The 16,405-nt window shown below is 40.7% G+C and overlaps 1 long non-coding RNA gene across 2 annotated transcripts in view; it reads right to left on the minus strand.

Moving 5' to 3' along the window:
* Nucleotides 1-16,405, minus strand: part of LOC138414000 (uncharacterized) — a 77,099-nt gene that overhangs the window by 34,647 nt on the left and 26,047 nt on the right. The window contains exons 4-7 of one of the 2 annotated variants that reach the window (XR_011246376.1): nt 5,347-7,539; nt 4,798-4,982; nt 2,460-2,558; nt 1,726-1,886 (exon numbers count right to left, since the gene is read on the minus strand). This is a non-coding gene — a long non-coding RNA (uncharacterized lncRNA). The remainder of the gene's footprint in view (nt 1-1,725; nt 1,887-2,459; nt 2,559-4,797; nt 4,983-5,346; nt 7,540-16,405) is intronic. The other variant, XR_011246377.1, reaches the window with a different exon arrangement.

Consider the following 16,405-nt stretch of genomic DNA (forward strand, 5'->3'; position numbering starts at 1 on the left):
TTGAGTGCACCAGTTCCAGCGCCCTGTGACACTGTGCTGGGCAAATGGCTCCTAGGATAAGGCAAGTCAGAGCAGAGAAGAAAGGCATGAGCTACACGGAATATAAGATATGATTATAGAAGGCAAGAAACAGTGACCATAAAAGAGGAAACCAAAATGAAAATACGTGTTTCAAGCACTCAAGTGAGGAATGGGACAAGGAAAAGCAGGGATATTGCTTTGGTCTGAAAAGTGGCAATCGAGTTGCAGATAGGTGATGAAGGGGAGTGAGAGGTAAGATTTTCTATGCACAGAAAGATAAAGTGATGCCAAGGGAGATGAAGGAATGGAGAGATTTTTTAGGTCCATAGAAGGTATAGTACATAGAAGAGTAAAGGAGCTGAAAGAAGGATGGTGGTGGAACCAAGGTAGGGCAGAAGAAGAAAAGACAAGTAACAGGAAAATGAGATATTGAGGGCAAACATTTGGGCCTGAATAAAGCTAGCAAGGACACCCAGTCCAGAGTTAGGGAATGTTACCCACTGCCATCTTATTTGCCTCTGATTCTCCCCAAATCATAAGCTGCCGTGGGCCTTCCTAATCTCACACTGCCTGTGGCCTCTCTGGAGGCATGTGTTCATCTTGTACATCACTTGGTACAAGTTTCCCTATCACCTTGCTCGGCTGAAGAATAGATATTTCATTACTTTTCACTACTTACTTCATCAATTTTTTATAACTCCCACTAGACAGGAAGTTCTTGGAGATTGGGGGGTTGGGAACAGTTGACATTGTTATTGGACATCAGTAGTTTTAAGATGTGTCCACAAGTTTTCTAACACTCCTCAAATCCAGAGGAGGGGGCTATGTGCTCTCCCCTTGTATCTGAGCTGAGCTTAGTGACTGGTGGACCAATAATGTATGTGCCTGGGCTAGGACAAAACAGATGCTTTAGTTTTTGCTTTGTTTTCTTGGGATGCTCATCTTTGGAGCCCTGAGTGGCCAGGAAAAGAGCACAAGAAAGATGCTGTAAGGAAGCTCAGGCCACATGGAATGACCAGGCATTCCAGCTGATAGCCCCAGGTGAGGATGCAGCAAGGAAGGACCAGCATCAACCATCACACATGTGAGTGAGGAAGCCTCAGAGGTCGCTCTAGCCTCTGCCACCATCAAACCTCGTTCTCGTGAAAGGCTGCTTGAGAACCACCCAGCTGAGCCCAGCCACCACTCAGAACCATGACGGATCATAATAAAATGTTGGTTGTGTTCTTATGTGAGTAAGTGTCAGGCTGAATCTGTCACACAGAAATAAATAACTGGAGCAGGCCTGGTTGGTTCTCAACAAACATCACATTTACTTCAACAGCAGATAAGGGAAGGCAACAATGTCTTTGGATCTTTTTCTCCCTTTTTGTCTTACTCTCCATTATTTTCTGTTCCTTGGTCAAGCTCTCCTTATATCCTCAATCTCTCTCTCTCTCTCTCTCTCTCTCTCTGCAAATCCAGAATTTTCCCTGTAGAAGAGAGAGAGAGAGAGAGCCAGGGCTCTCTTCATACCTATAAAAGGCCACTTTTATTTTCTCTCTCTTTTGGTGTAAAAGAGCTCAAATTCTTTATTAAAAACAAAACAAAACAAAACCTTTCCCATTTTCCTGTTCTTTACTGACTTTATTCCTCCTTCCCCAATGACCTTTGAGTCTTGTGTGTTCTTTTTAGGTTGTAAAAATTAAGAACAAGATACTCTACCAGTGATGATCTTGGCTATAGCCTCACCCACATCTGGAAAGCACTGTTGTTTGGGCCACCTTCAGATCATCTTGCAGCTGCCCCACCCATCCGCTGCAGGAGTCCTGACTCACTTCCCCAGGCAGTACAGGGGGTCCGCAGGCAGCAGCTGCATCTGGATCCTGAGTGGGAAGACAGCAAGCCGGGTGGTCAAAATGGCTGTGAGGATGCTGAGTGCAGCTTCAAAGGTCTCATAGGAGGGACGCTCAGACCATGTAACCTGGAGACTGGCCCGGCTCACCTTGCACGAAGAGGGAGTGAGGCACTGAATGGTCACTAAGCAGCTGGTAAAGCATGGAGGCTGAGGGATAGGCAAAAACTAGACCAGAAAATCCCCCCACCCCCTATGTGGAAGGGCGTGCATACCATCTGTGCTGCCCCTTGGGAGTAGCCTGCGCCCCTACCTTGAGAGATCACCTGTGACAAGCCTAGGTGGGCGCACATTGACAGAGTGATGCTCCTGCATAAATGCATGGAATTCTGGAGGAGCACGGAGCTGAGGAATGAAGAAGCAAGCCCCAGGAACGCCAAACACGCTGCTAAAAGGACCACGTGCAGGGTTGGCCCAGCTCACTAGCAGCAGGCAAAGTAATATCATCTCAGGTCAAGGAGAAAACCCACAGCCCAAAATAGCCACCTTCCCAGTTGCCACTGGGTCTAAAATTATACCATTGAAGATTTATTCCTTTGCACACCTCACTTTCCCTGGGGCCAGTCCGGGTGAGGGCAGGGACCCATGCACCCATATGTCTTCACATTAAGGTGTAAAACGCCTGACAGCTCCATGGAGTTACCTGGAGGTGGGAAAGGAAGGGAGGTGTTGAAAGGAGAGGAACAAGGCAAAGGAAGTGTTGGTGAGGAATACCAAAAGGAAACTTCTCCTATTTCAGAGTTTTACCCAGAAGGAACCTAGCTGGCAGCTACATCATAAAACAAAGGCCTGAGCAATTTGCCAGTAAATCTGAACCATGCATGTAAACAATTCTAATCATTTATTCTTTGAAATGCCTTTATAATATATTATTATGCAGAGTTACACATGCTTCTACTTCAAATTGCCTAAAGCAGGTGTGGGGGTGGGGTGGGGGGAGGAGTAAATGAAAGAGCAATTAAAAAGTATAACAAGAGGGAACATGAGGAAATGGTATCTGCCTATCAGGCTAGAACACAAAAGGAAGCTACAGACAGGTAATCAGATCATCCTCAACCAAAGTCTCCACTTCTGGGGGAAGATATGTCCTCAGAAATTCAGGCAAGGTCTCTGTTTTTATATAGAGAAGATTGGTTAACCTTACCCTAGAAGATTAAGCAGTAAACAAAATGAAAACAAATAATCACTATTGGAAATATACTTCCAGTCTACTGTTCCAACAACTACCACCTCCATCCTATTCTATCTTTAAAGTCCTTAAGAAATAGACAAAAATGTCAGAATGGTAACCCACCCCCCCTTTTCTTAAGCCACCTCTTGGGCAGAAAGCTAAGTACATGGATGCCAGGGATGAGCTTTAGGCAGAGGCAAGAATACACATAGGGAACAGAAGAAGGAAAAGAGTGAAAGGCAAGGAAAGAGAACAGAGTGCTGAGAAGGACGGGTTCCTGAAAGAATGAGCAACATGTTCACACTGTTTGGCTGTTTCTAAAGGGCTGCCACTGAACTTTACCTCCAGTCCTCCAAACTCCATGAAGGAAGGAAGTTTTAGTCCCATTTTTATGAATGAGAACACTTCGGATGAGAGAAATTCGCTGACTTGCCCAAGGTCATACAGCTGGGTATTTGGGGACATGCGCAGGTCTTGAAAGCTGAGTCTAACTAAGTAAATCCCCTGTTCCTTCTACTCTAATAGTCTTTGGAGTTACCAAACCCAGGGAGTCAAGAAATGTTCCTCCTGGGTCTGTGAGTAACATACTGATGATTTCCGTAACTAAGATTTCCCTTCTTAAACTTGATTCATTCATTCACGCAGCAACGATTGTGTTTCAGCTAGCTCTGGGCATTGTTCTAGGAGCTGGAGTTCACCTTTCATGGGTGAAGGGTTCTCCTTGCATCTATGTCACACAGATGACTCCTTGGTAGTCAATCTCAACTGTCCCCTTTTCAGGGGGACAGTTGACCAGGCCACCTCAAGTGGCCCCTGGCATCCTTTCCTAGTGACTCTTGTCTAATTTTCCCATAATACATAAGACACCTGAAACAATGTAAGTCCTATCTTTTTTTTTTTTTTGCGGTATGCGGGCCTCTCACTGTTGTGGCCTCTCCCGTTGCGGAGCACAGGCTCCGGACGCGCAGGCTCAGTGGCCATGGCTCACGGCCCCAGCCGCTCCGCGGCATGTGGGATCTTCCCAGACCGGAGCACGAACCGTGTCCCCTGCATCGGCAGGCAGACTCTCAACCACTGCGCCACCAGGGAAGCCCTGTAAGTCCTATCTTTATCCACTATTTTACTGCTTGTCTTCTCTCTAGGAAACCAGGTCTTTCAGAGCAAGGACCTTCTCTTATTCAAAGCTGTCTCTCCAATGCTTTGAACAGTTCTTGCCCATAATAGATGCTCAATAAATGTCTCCAATAAACAACAGTGAAAATCACAGAGAGCTTTTCCCAGTGCCTACTATATGTCCAAAGCAGTATGAAACTCTTTCCATCAATCATCCCATTTAATCAAGATTACACGTGCCAAAATAGAAAATATATGAAGAAGATAAGGTTTTAATAATGGCAGAGAAAGTGCTTGGAAGAATTAAAGCTCAGTTTGAAATGCCTGTACCCTGTACCACTTAATGCAAGAACAAGGGCCATCTTGTGACATTAAAAGGTAACAAATTTAAAATGAATAAAAGGAAATACTTTTTAAAACAGCATATAATCTACCTGTGGAATTCACTGCCGCAGGATATTATTGAGGCAAATAGTCTAGCAAGATTCAAGAAAGGATTAGACATTTATATGAATAGGAATAATATTGGCAGTTACACTAACTAGGTTAAAAAGTTACAAGGCATGTCCGTCCTGGGCTCCAGGGCATAACTGCTCACCAGCTGGAGTGAGGAAGGAATTTCCCCCCGTGATAGAACATTGCATAATTGGCCAGATGCACAATGGCTGGTATTTTTGCAGTCTTCTGTAACAGAGGTAGAGACCGCTGCCCAGGGGAAGTTTCTGGAGAAGTCAGACCAATGACCTCTTAACATGGTTATTTCTGTCTTCGTGTTGTACAATCCTAAATAGAAGGTAGAGAGGACACATAAATTTGGGGGGATTTGTACCTGAAAATTATTCAACAGCAGAAGGGGTAAAAATAATTTTCTTCTTCCTGATGATGAAAATATTTCATAGAATGAAATCATACTCTAGCTGTAATCTTATTATCAGCATAGTCAATAGTTCCAGGAGGCTACCTGTGCAATTCCAAACCTCAGCATGCTAAAGTCCTGGCAAAATCTTATATAAGGGCATCATCCATCCATCTTTCATGTCCATCTAACACTATGCCTTCTGCATGTGCACTTAACAAGTATGTGTTTAATGAAAGTACATTTTTGCAGGTGTGGCAAGCAAAGCTGTTCATAATGCAGTCCACTCACATTTTGAAGCTTTTCTCTTTGTTATAGAGTCAGGCACTTCCTTTGATTCTTAGTGATGCATATCCTCCTTTTTTTTCTTCATCCTAACACGGAAAACCAAAAAGGCAGTTGTTAGCCACACATCGGAATACAAGTGGCCATAATAACATGTGAACATATTAAAGAAAACATGAAAACTAAATTATTCATTATACTAACTTACTTTACAAACCTTAGTTATCCAAGTATAGATAAGACTCTGAGGAAACTGTATCAGTGTTTGAACGATTTAGGAAAGAATATCCCCCCAAATTGTGGGACAAAGAACACTATGAAAGCCAAAACATAAAAGGGAATTTTAATTTAAGTCCTCAAACCATCAATGAACCCAAAAGATTTCAAAGTAGAATAAAAGTAGATAGATATGCAATAAAATGTTGTATAAATATTAATACGATGGGCTCTTGTTAACTGCGGATTCCACATCTGAATGTTCACCCAACCAAAATTTGATCCGCAGTTGGATGAATCTGTGGATTCGGAACCTGCCACTAGGGAAGGCCAATTGTACTACATCATTTATACAAGGGACTTGAGCATCTGTGGATTTTGATATCCTCGGAGGTCCAGGAAGCAATCCCAGATGGATACTGAGAAATGACTGGAGAGAGAAAAACAGAGACAGACCATAGTTATCATTAGTATTTTCAAATATGTTCTCACACAAAGTAAGTTAAGAACCACTGGTCTAGGACCCAGTCCACCAGAAAATTCTCAATTCACCCTGGACAGAGTCTTTTCCATCTGCATACAAGAATTGCTCTCATTAAGATTTGCTTCTTTAAGTTGGCAGAATAATATTACTTAGATTCTCTTGGTAAAAGATCAGACATGTCAAGGGGATATGGGGATATATGTATAGGAATAGCTGATTCACTTTGTTATACAGCAGAAACTAACACACCATTGTAAAGCAATTATACTACAACAAAGATGTTAAAAAAAAAAAAAATGTAGGATCTAATTCCCATCCAGAGGAAAGACCTTAAACATTTAAGTGTTGTTTCAGATAGCTACCTGTCATTTTATTAACTGGTGGAAGATGAGTCTTTTCAAGTTTGGCTGTTTTCTCTTGGTTTAAGCTTTCCTATTTACTTTTTCATGTGATTATCATAAGAATAGAGCTTGTCAGACGTTTGTTTATTGGTGTTGGGTTGCCTTTAGTTTGGGGTGCTTTTTTCTTTCTTTCTTTCTTCTTTTGTGGTTGATGATTGTTTTTTTTACTCAAAATTAACCACATAGCATGAGGAATTGCATGTTGTGTAAGGTCTGTCATCAACCAGGATGGGGTTCAAATTTCACCCTAGCAGTGTTACTCTAGATAAACCAATTCCTGTGACTCTCTTTCCTCATCTGTAAAATGGAGATATAATAAATTTGGCTTAATCTGGTGAGCAGATTAAAGGAGACATGACTATAAAGCATTTGACACATTGCCTTTTATATATTAAGCAGAGAATAAATTTTATCTATTATTATAATTCTGCATATTTTGCCTGTGTATTTGTAATCATTAAGAGTGCATATCCTATTTCAATATTATTACAGCAGCTGCATAACAATGAATATCAAGAAAATATTTTATACTTCCATTTCCTGTTCTAACTATTATAAGCAAGAGTTTGATGAACATTTTCGAGCATAATCTTTTTGGTACTGAGAATGGATTCCTAGAAGTAAAAATTAATTGGTCATGGGTTATAAAAAAATCTCATGGCTCTTGATACACATGGTCAAATGAGTTTCCAAAAGGGTTTTGCCAACGTACCCTCATCTCAGCTATACAGAGTGTCAGTTTCGCTGCTCTTTGGTGAATAATGGGAATTCCTATTTACCAGTAATAAAAAGAAAAAAAATTAAAATAATGAAAAGACTCTGTATACGTAAGCCATTGTGTTTCCAGATCTAGGAAAAAAACATTCTTTGAATGGTACACATTTCCATTCCTTCAACATCAGCAAGTTTCCGTCCAAGTGTTTTCTCAAAGTGTTATATTCAACCTCTGAGGAACTTTTCATCCTACAGTCACACACCTTGTAGTTTTCTGGCTGAGCGAAGTCACAGAAGGGAAGGAGAAGTTTCCTGGTTTCCTGCCAGCTGTCCAGTTGTCCCATGAAGACCAGCGATTCACTGCCTGCCGCTGGCATGAAAACACTGCACGCAGGACCATTCCCAGAGGAAATGGGACCTAATGAGACTCATACATAAATATTTTCTTGCAAAGTGGAATACTATAGAATGACACAGCACACATCAGACCACAAAACAGGGAAGGTATAACCCAAGGAGGCATAGCACCTGAGCCCTGAAAGGGATAATCTGAGGAGGAACAGTTGGTTTGTGCCGCTTTGCAAGAGACCTAAATAAGAGCTGGTTTTGTGGCAAGAGAGAAAAAAAAAAGGAAAGAAAAGAAAGAGAATACTTTGGCCTTTGGTAGTGAATTTATACACCTGAGAGGTGAGGGATTGACAATGTTGAAATGGAAATTTTCTAACTCGAGGTGACCAAGTAGAAGCTTTTTCTTCCCTTTCTACATTAATGTCCTGCTGACCCCCTCTTTCTCTTTAAACAAATCTTGAGGAGCCCCAGAATTTCATTTGAAATCTATGTGGGCATTGTTCTAATAAGAAAGCATCTGACCACCCTCCACACCAAACTGTCCGATGAGAAATCTCTTTTAAGATGCTGTCACTTAGAAGGCTAGTTCAACGGCTTCTCCTGGCTCAGTTACAATGCAGTATTCACATAAGGCGCAAATCACAGTTGGGCTCTTTCGACATTTATGGATGGTGTAGCATTATTTATTAAATTCCAGAATCTGGTGTTGGTTAAATAGGCTAAAATGATTAGTGACTCCAAAGATGGAGACCATTGGCATGACATTTTATCCTGGCTCCATGGATGTCTGCACACGTGGGTGTGAAGCACACCTAAAAGCAGGCAACAGGGTAGAAGGGATAAAGACTCAGCCTCCTATCGCTACTACCTGTGTGACCCTAATCAAGCAATGAACCTCTCTGGGCCTTTGCTGCTACTCTGTTAAATGGAGATAGTAACACCTGCCTTGCAGAGTTATGTGAGGAAAGCGCCAGTTCCCAGTACAGCGGAGATTCACTGTTGTGGCCTCTCTCGTTGCGGAGCACAGGCTCCAGACGCACAGGCTCAGCGGCCATGGCTCACGGGCCCAGCCGCTCCGCGGCATGTGGGATCTTCCCGGACCGGGGCACGAACCCGTGTCCCCTGCATCGGCAGGTGGACTCTCAACCACTGCGCCACCAGGGAAGTCCCCGGGGAGATTTTTATGTCTACACACATGAGCGCACACACACGCATATGTGAATATGTGTGCGTGCACTTGAGTTTTTGAAAATCAATTACACCTCTCCATTTTTATAGCTCACAAGGTGAGTTTTGAAAAGTCAATCAAGAAAGGAAGGAAAGAAACAGATTTTCCTTTCCAACAAGAAAAAGCAATTAAACGTCAAATATGAACTGTTCCTGGGAGTAAATTTTTTTAATGGGTTAAAGACTTGGCCATTATAGACCTCCAATATGTAATTTCTAAGAAAGGACCAGGTAATATATATATATATTTTTTTTAATTAAGTGGAAGATAAAACGCTAGAACCAGTGGATCCATTCAGAAACCACTTTTTTAGCCATTTTCCAGAGCTTCCCGATTGCATCATGCCTTTTAAGAGGTCCGATTTATTTAACAGCACTTTATTTTAAACCTTCATTTGTGAAAAGCATTGATTTATGATGGGCTGATTAAAGCAATGGTATCTTAAGCAATAATTATTTCAATTATTGGACTTTCACCAATGTGCATTATTCTGGCTTGCTCTCCATTCTTTCCCCATTTTGATTCACTATAAGAGAATATGGTAGGTGACTTAATTTTGAAAAATTCCTGTACAAATGTAACATGAGAAAGAAAGGTATAGACAGATGGACCGCTATACCCTTTTTGATGATGTGAGGGTATGGTATTTTAATATGCTCTGACAAACTTGAACAAGTCCCTGATGGGCTCCTACTCAATATCATTTGGATTATTCCAAGCTCCAAGCCTGCTCTATTCTCCCTGGAGCACAGAGGAGTCATAGGAATGTACATACTAAAGATGACCCCTCGAAGCCTAGTACTTAGAATCTTGCCTTCTCTTTTCATGGACCTGGAGAAAACAGTTAAGCTCGCACTCAGATCTTTAACTCAATTCAAAATTAGCACTGATATAATGCAGACCAGATATTCTCTCCTGATCTGAGAGCCTGTCCCGTGGACCAGGCTGGTAAATAAAAACAGTGAAATTGGCCTGGAGTCATATGCTAGGGAATAGTGGCAACTTGGAAGGGACACTGTATAATGGGGGCAGCTGCTCCTGGGCCCCAGCTAATTGTCACCAGCTGTGGCCCAAACGGTCCCACATCTTTAGATTTTTCAAAAGAATCCAGAAATCCATACTGTTGTGTGAAGTTGAAGTTTCTCAGTTTCTAAAGGTTAGAAAAGCACTGGCCAAATTTAGCCTGTAGGCCACCTCTGCTCTACTTCCTAGCTGGTGCACAAGTGGTCAATCCATCTAGTTACTGGGGAGAAGATATGCCACACATTTTTTAAATTAACAAAGTATTTTTATTCCACTATTTCACAAACATTTAATGGAAATATATTATGTGCTAAGAACTACATGCGGGGCACTGGGAAAGCAAAAAAGAAAGTAGCACCTAGTATCTGCCATCAAGGAATTGACAGTCTAGCTTTTATGTATATGAACCATGAAGGACTTGGGGTTTAAAATCTTAAGAGGAAAAGCAACCTAACATTGGGGCTCAGTCTATCACATTCCTTTTTGTACATAGCTCCTTTGTTATCCTTCAGGTAAGTTAGTTTGTCCCTATGTTCTGCTTTGAAGCTCTCTTTTAATTTCAGGACTACTCCCATGAATATTAAAGTCCACGTCACGCACATTCCCATTAAAACCCCCAACAGCAATTGGAAGGGAAAATTCCATTTGTACCTTGACAGTTTATCTCCATCAAATCAACTTTACAGATTTCTTAGTTTGGTGCTATTAACTAGACTCTTGCATGATTTGAATCTAGTTATTCTATGCTGCTGTAGTTTTTATGAGAGCTGATCAGCAAATGCTTTATGTATTAATCCCTCTGGAAAATCACCTTAATAACTTTTATAAGTTTTGGGGGGGAATTATAGAAGTCCCAAGGCACAAATGAAAGCGTTTGGGTCCAGCCATTAGAATTTTCAGTTTAGCACTTGAAAAATGATGCACCTAATTGCTTTACAGAAGAAAATCAGATCAAAGTTAAGATTCTTTCTTCTTAAACTCTGTAATTATTTCTCAGACTCCTACTTGAAGTGCCTTAAAGTACTTCCATTGAAATGTATATGGGCTTTTTCCCTCTTTCTTTTAAATATGCCTTGACGTTGCTGGGTCGCTTTTCATTGCCCTCTTTGATGGCACGACCTGAAAGGAAAGTCCTCAAACATCACCATCACTTGCATGGTATAGAAACAGACAAAACAGGTGGGGTGCAGTGCTAAGAGCCAGGCATTGCACCAATTTAAAAACAGCATTTGATACAGTCTGCAGCTCAAAAACAGGCAATTACAGGTGGTCTCATTTCCTTCTTTGCGTATAATTCGCAGTCAACCCTTTGCATATAGATCCCCTTCCCATCCTCTTTTTCCCAGCCCATCCCCATAGCAAGCTCAGGTATGGCTTCTCAGGGAGCATTGAATCATGGGTAACATGCTCTGACTGCTGTGGGTACTGGATGTTGGGGGACATTTGACGCTTCTCATTTGCTTAACACAGCAGGCAATTCTTACAAGGTCACTGACTTTCTCAGTTGAAGCTACTGTGCTGATTCATTGCCAAACCCAGTATTTGACAGATGAAGGAGAAGAGACTGAGAGAAGGGAGGTGACTTGCCTCGGGTCACACAGCTGGCCACAGTGACTTCCGTCTAGCGCTCTCCCCACTGCCACTCACGGCCATGGTACTGTACAAACCTCGTCTCAAACAGAATTTTACTTAGGCTTCACAATAAAAACTAATGTATGATAAAAGCACAGATGAGCTCCTGTTTTGCGCCAAGAGCCTGCCCATTGCCAGAGACTCAACAATGAATGGGAAGCAGCCTAATCCTGATTCAATCACCTGCTGATGATTTGTCCCCCCTGAATTGATGCACAGAGGGATCATTGACTGAACACTGCCTAGATTGTAAAAGGAGGAACCTTAGAACTTTCTTCCCAACTTTTGTTTTACAGAGGAGGAAACTGAGGCCCCTAAAAACCTTAAGAGCTAATTCACACCAGAGGCAGGTTTAGAACCCATGATGCTGATCACTGAGCCATGTTCTCTTCACTTCCGTGCATCCATCTAATTCCGAATGCAACCTAACTTGGGGGCCCAACCTATCACATGGATCCCAGATATCTCCTTTGTTATCCTTCAGGTAAGTTAGTTTGTCAAGTGCTCTGCTTTGAAGCTCCTTTTTAATTTGAGAACTAGTCCCATGAATACTAGAGTTCATGTAAGGTACATTCCATCAAAATCCCCAACAATTGGACAATGGTTCCTGGGACCCAGAGTTTAGCATGCAGTGACTGGCACAGTACACATGGGTCCCAAGGGGCAGAGATTGGGGACATCTCAGTAAAGAGGGGCAGGTCATGAATAGAGCCTCCATTCCCAGCTAGGGGCTCTTGGGTTCTGCCAAGCTCTGGGCTTAAACGTGAAAACTGGACAGTACACAGAACAGCACGTACCCATAGCTCTGGCATATTCAAGACAAACCCAGAGAAGTGGAGTGATAAGCCAATGTCCACTGAGACCCTGGGGTTAGTGTTTGTACCTTTACCAGACTAATGGGCTTTTTAGCCTTCCCATAGATATAGTTAAAATAGTAGCTGCAGTTTATATATTTTTTCAATGACCTTGTAAATCAATAGTATTCAGTAATCTTAGCTGAAACTATAAATGGCTGCTGGACCCATTAAAGAAGTAAGTTAGATCTTCTATTTTTTTTAATATGGTCTTCCAGGAAGCTGCCTCTGGACATAAGTACAGAAAATTAACACAATAAGTAAAGCATTATAGAACAGCTATTAACAGATTACACTAATAAAAACCAAATGGGGGCCTTAATGCTGCCCCTCTGGGAGAGAAGGACAGATAAAATAAACAACAGGAAAAGAATATGGAGTAAAGGAAATTGATTTTAAACAATAATAATACAGAAACCTCCCACCACGTTAAAAAAAAAATTAGATCTCTAGCTTCATTTTGGGAAAGATAGAAGGAAATTTTCACTCTGCCTTGGTAAGACTTAAGTTTGATACTAATAAGCGTGTTATCCAGGCTAACAAATTGGAAAAATGAAGACGTGCTGACAAGGAAGTTCTTAAATGCCAGGCACATGGCCACAAGGACTATTTACTGTAATATCAAAATGAGGAGCCCTTCCGGTCTCCTTCAGCAGAAGAGGAAATCTAAACATTTGGAGCTCATGGTCCGTCACGGTAGGATGAAAAGTCGGTTCCAATGATACTTGGCATTCACAGCAAAGGCCACGCCACACAGAGGAGTAAGAGTTTCTATCTCCTTGGGAGGTGTTCATGGGGATGTGTAGTTTAGAACTGCACACACACACACACACACACACGCACCCGCCCCAGGTACAGCACTGCCTGTTGGCTAAATCCTAAAATCCTTGAGCGTGCTCAGGGTTAACTCTATGTAGAAATTTATAGTAGAGAAGGGTCTCTTCTTTCCATTTTGTTACCTATAACATGGCCCATATCCCTACCTTCAAACCTAGCCGGAAGCTAACAGTTCGTCTTTGTGAGTGCCTGCTAGTTGCCAAGTGTCCTCCAATATGCCTTACACATGTTGTCTCTCATTCCTGTATTTTGCTTGCAAGGCAGGTAATGATCCACAATCAGAGTTGAAGAAATGAAGGGTCAGTGTGATCCAGAGACTAGTTCCATTTCCCACCTTGTAGACACTCACCCTTCTTCCTTCCCATAGGTAACCCCGGCAGGATCCCTAACTGTCGCTGTTACTCTTTTCCTTACTCCGTCTTCACATATTGTTCTAACCAGCTGAACCCATGGAGCCAATCCTTTTTTGCATGGCATATGCAAAATCCCAGGTTATTTTTACTTTTCACTGGCAAAAAGTCAGCAAATTCAAATGAAATGATAATTTCTATGTGAGAAAAATAGTTTAGCATTTTCTTAAAATGCAAACTTAAAAAAAAAAATCTTACACAAGACTCTAACTTTTAATTTGGCAGAAAATAGCCCAGTGGTTTTGTGGGATACACTAAGTAAAACAATAGTGGTTTAAACGTGTTGGCCTCAGAATTGAAGGTGAGCTTTACCACAGTGAAATGTGGGTGTTTCAACTAGAAAAGAAGCGTCGGTAGGTAAGAGATGGGGTTGTCTGTATGGAGATAGACTACTCGTGTATTAAAAGGGGATGACTTGTTCAATACTGGGCAGAGAGGGGCTGGAAGGTATACAAGGGAACCAGTGAACAGAAGGTTCACAAGGGAGATTGAAATTTGAAGCTTTGAACACATTCTAAAAGCTGCAGCCCTGCAAAAATACATTGTTTTCAGGCCACCACACGTGGTAGTAAAATATTGGAGTCATTCCGAATAAAGAATATTTTAAATAATGTGGAAGTTTACTCTTTGGTAATAAGACAGGGAAAAAATGAAGAAATTATATAATTTGAAGGAAAGGGACAAAATTATCATTTTCTACAGATGATAAGATTTAATTAGATGGCTCAAAAGAATCCACTGGCAAACTCTTTGAATAAGAAACCAGTAAAGTGGGAAAATACAAAATAAAAAAGCAAAAATACAAAATAAAAATCACTTTCCTCAGAAAACAATTATAAGATTTAATAGGGAAACTGTATTCACAATAGCAATGAATAAATTTGACACCATGCACATTGAAAAATACATGAAGAAACTACAAATTTAATAGGAGTTCATGTGAAAAAATAAATTAGAAGGCATGCTTTACTTCTAAATGAGAAAACTCAGTATTAAAGACCTCAAATCCTCACACAGTAATGTATCAATTGTCTTTTCTTACATTTTGAACTTGATGAGTTCTTATGGGATAACAAATAAGGAGGCATAACCCAAAAAACTAATTGTAATGAGAAAAAAAAAAACTGCATTACTGGATATGAAAGCATATTCTTAAATTGTGATAATAAAAATGGAGGGTTTTGGCAAAAAAAGTGATGAAGACAGAAAGATAATGAATAAAATTTTAAAATACAGAAATAAGCCCAATAGCATACAACATTTAGATCAGTGAGGAAATAGATTCTTACCACACAGACCAAATATGTGACAGATTTAAATCCTTTAAAAAGAGCCACAAAAGCACTAGTGGAAAATATAGGTTAACATTTCTCTGACCCTGGGATGTGCCTTTCTAAACATAAAGGTAGAGGAAGAAAGACTAAATGAAAATAATTATGTATTTAAATTCATAAACATATACATTAAAAATCCATTCACAATTAAAACTTAAGTGACAAAATGAAGAAATGCTTGCAATGGGCAATAGTGAAAGGGTTAACAAATTTAATAGGCAAAGAACTTTTACAACTTTATATGCAAAGAACTAACACAATTGAAAAATTGAATAGAACTTCTACAATTTTAAATAAATAGAAATTAGAATAACAGACAAATAACATACACACAAGACAGCCAAGAAACATGAAGAAGCTAGAATCACAATCAAGGAAATACGAATCACAGTAAGTTCTAAGTTTCTTATCTTAGTTTGGAAAGAATTAATGATGGGTTGTGAATTCTGTATTCTCACTCACTGCAGGTGGGAATATAAACTGGCATAAATACTTTGGAGGGCAACTCTGCAAATTTTAGCCCCAAAAAGACTTTGACCCAGGAATTTCACTCACAGTAATTTCCAGAGGGAACAGAGATGCACACAAACGTTTTAAAAAGGCAAAAAGTTACATGAATATCTAACTAGAGGTCAAATGAATTATGATACCTTCAAATAAGGAAATATGATGCCAACATAAAAATCATGTTTTATAATAGTTTTAACAACATGAGCAAATATATATAAGGACTTGTCAGATGGGAAAACCGGATTCCAAAATAGTGGATGACAGCAAGGTGTCAGTCTTACCTTTTCAACATACAAATATATGCGTGTAAAAAAGGAGAGGAAAAAGATGAGAAAATGCATATCAACACGTTGACAATGATTATATACAAGCGGTGGGACTAGCAATTTGTATTGACTTCTTTGTGCTTTTCCATAATTTCCAAATGTTCTGTGATGAACGTGTATTATTTTTGCAATCAAGAAAAACATAGTTTCATGTGTGTTTTAAATCCTAGCTGGCTGGAAGCGTGGAACTGTGAGGTAGGCTGTCCAGAGAGAATGCTGCGGGAGTATAAAGGGAACTTCTCAACCCCGTGAGTCTATGCCTTTACCTTATCCTGGCCTTTTTTTGCTCTTTTTTGTCAGTTCTCGGAAAGTTTGCAGCTTCCAACACCATTTTACATGCTCCCCCTGTGACTGACAGAGCAGTGTCCCAACAATACTTAATGTATTTTGGGTCAGGGGCCCGTGGGTCAGCAAGGTTATTAATAAACATCGCCTCTTGTTCTAATTTGGGTCCCTTCTCTCCTTCTTGTCTCTCCTCCTGCCCTGCTTTTCCTTTCACATCTCTTTCTGTCTGACCCTTTTCCCCTTCTCCCTGATCTCAAAGATTTGGCCTTCATTTTAGCTCGACTTCTGGCACTTTTACCGTAACACTTTTCTGATGTATTTGTTGGTCCTGTTAAGTTTTCATAGGGAATTTCATTTTTGAGGAAAGATTTCGTGTCCTAAATCGATTTGACGTGGGTTGATATGATTCTCTGATCTGACATGCCTGGGAGGTGGGGGGATAAGTCAAATTGAGGCAAATGTG

This window comes from Delphinus delphis, chromosome 2 (assembly GCF_949987515.2).
Source record: "Delphinus delphis chromosome 2, mDelDel1.2, whole genome shotgun sequence".
NCBI classification, from domain to species: Eukaryota; Metazoa; Chordata; class Mammalia; order Artiodactyla; family Delphinidae; genus Delphinus; species Delphinus delphis.